This window comes from Rhipicephalus microplus, chromosome 5, assembly GCF_043290135.1.
Source record: "Rhipicephalus microplus isolate Deutch F79 chromosome 5, USDA_Rmic, whole genome shotgun sequence".
NCBI classification, from domain to species: Eukaryota; Metazoa; Arthropoda; class Arachnida; order Ixodida; family Ixodidae; genus Rhipicephalus; species Rhipicephalus microplus.
Genome location: NC_134704.1, coordinates 92,796,723 through 92,799,225, shown reverse-complemented (window position 1 = coordinate 92,799,225; position 2,503 = coordinate 92,796,723).

Sequence of the window (2,503 nt, the reverse complement as noted above, 5' to 3'; positions counted from 1 at the left end):
TAGGCTGGGTCGGCCATTTGGCGCGTGATGTCATTCGGAGAATCACGCGGCCCCCCTCTGCAGAATCGACGCGGCTCTCTGCTTATAGAAGCGTTCACAATACGGTTGTGTACGGGTCGGCGTATAACCCGACCATGCCAGCGAAGGCCCGCCTGATGCGGTGGGCGGGATTTGGCTCGGCTTTTAATGAATTGAGCCGAGTGGAAGGGTTCGGGGACCGGCCAGTGGCGGGTCGTCGCGCGGGACGGAGATATCGCGCGTCCATGGTCAGGGCACGCCCACTTCCATGCTGTATACAATTACACGCCGCGCCGGGGCCGTTGCCACTCGTTGCACTCTTTCCCGCAGTGCACGCATGGACGCTCGCCGGGAAAGGGGTGGCCCGTCCCCACCGGCTCTGAGACAAAGAGTTCCCGAAGTGTGCGTGCGTGTATGTGTACCGTTGTTACCGTCATTTAAGGTTCATTCCGTGCGTCACGTCAATCCACGGACTGCAGTCCGAGATTGGCGCAGAACCATCGCAGAAGGTTACGAGCGCAACAGCTTTCTCGCAGGAACACGATTATTACGAGCCAGCTCGCGTTGAACGAATGACGGGAATGGTGCCGGTTAGCTGTTATATTTCGTGGGCGAGACACGTAGAAGTGAAGTGCCCCAGTTCCGGAAACAGCACAGCAAACGCAGGGGAACCGAACGCACCCTTCGAGGAGTATGAATCACCAAGGGTGAAGCCTCACGGGGGACGTAAAATATTATATTTTCCTCCGTAGGGTTATCTTTGAACAAGGCAACCTTAGGTCAAAGCAAGAGCTATGCTTTTACTGTGACACTTAACATGCGTTTGACGGTTTGAGAACGAACAGTGGCACAAGATGAAACTGTCTACAACAATTCGTGAGTTGCGCACGAATCTGCAAAGCCACATATGTTGACGCAGGGACACTGTGCATAAGCGAATCATATGCCTTCCGTTAATTCTTTCACCTCAGATACCACACTTTAGTTTTCTTTCTCCCCACGTCATTGGTTATACTACATGCGGTGAACGCAGTTGTTTCCCTTTTTTTTTTGCGAAAGCTTTATTTTTAAATATGATCTTTATGCTTCTCGCAGGCTTCGTATAAGGCTACCACTCGCACTTCTTACTTTCGAAGCTCAATTTTTCTTTCTCCTAATGTCTCTTTGACTAGCAACACCCATGTAGAATCCGTTCACAGGTATCGCACTCTACGAGGCCCTCGCGAATTCACTCCAGGTGCATGATGAAGCGCCGCGTCAAACCTTTGCGGTCCCGTGAGTGCATACAACACGGCGTAAAAGACGGTATACGACGAAAGCATGGGGGCCACGTCCTCCCATGTTTGCTCAGAGATGTCGACGCCACCGCCGCTGTTGCGGTATGGCTGTCCATACTTCGTGTGAGGGGATGTGGCTGGACTCTGCTGCAGGGTCTGGCAGAGTTCGCGGCGCGATGCAAAAACACGAGAGAAATTGGCGTTAGTGTCTGTGCGTATATGCATGGGCTTCTCCGGATACTACATAGCTGGCACACCTTTGGGTTTAAGGCCTGGACGTGACATCGCAGGAAGTGCTTGCACGCAGATGTGAGAAGGTAGACCTCCCGCGTTTATGTATTGAGATGCTGATGAGCTTGTTTATACAGAGTAAGTGACGAGCGCGTGCATCGGCCACCACGATCCGCGAGGCTTCCTTCGCTCCTCGAGCCTGTGGAGGAGGAAGGTCGATGCGCTGGCTGGACGGACGGCTTGCCGGCTCGATAGAAGCTGGATCGCCCGTGCGCACAGCGTACCACACACGCACGAGCTCCTATTCTTCTGGCCGATGCATGCCATCGTGCGACCCCCCTCGGTGTGTGTGGATACAGTGTTTGCAGAAGAGACGTCCAGCTTGATTTACGCGGGAAAGCCATTAAGCAGTTTACCTAAGGAGCGGGGAGGGTCGCCATCCCCTCGCTTGCTCAACCCTGCTGTTGTCCGCATAATCGCCGTCAGTATCATAAGGAGTTATAACCGCTGAGGTAATTCCGTGGCCCGTTTCACGCACACTGCTGTTACATGCTTCGCATGGCCAGTATTCAGTATTGGGGATGCAGATACGTACTACAGCTGGAGAAAAAAAAGTACGGTGTGCCGTAACTCGGGAGGTATAAATGCACGTCGCTATAAGCGACCTCTTTAGCCAGACGTGGTGAGTTAAAGCCCATGTTGTCACCATCGAACATTCATATAGCTACGTTTCGAACGCACAAGTCTCTCCTTCAGCTAACATCACATCATATATAGATGGCACGCGTGCTTAATGGCCGTCTTCGTCGAACAGTGGACTGCCGTACTGGGCAGCCCACCCACGTACGATGGGAAGATTCTGCGTACATAAAGATGTCTTCAGTGGATCGTTTTGAGCTCTACACCTACAATATTACGTTATATTAGCTATATCAAGGTTCCGCTATTTAGTTTGCACATAGTTAAACAATGCAGTA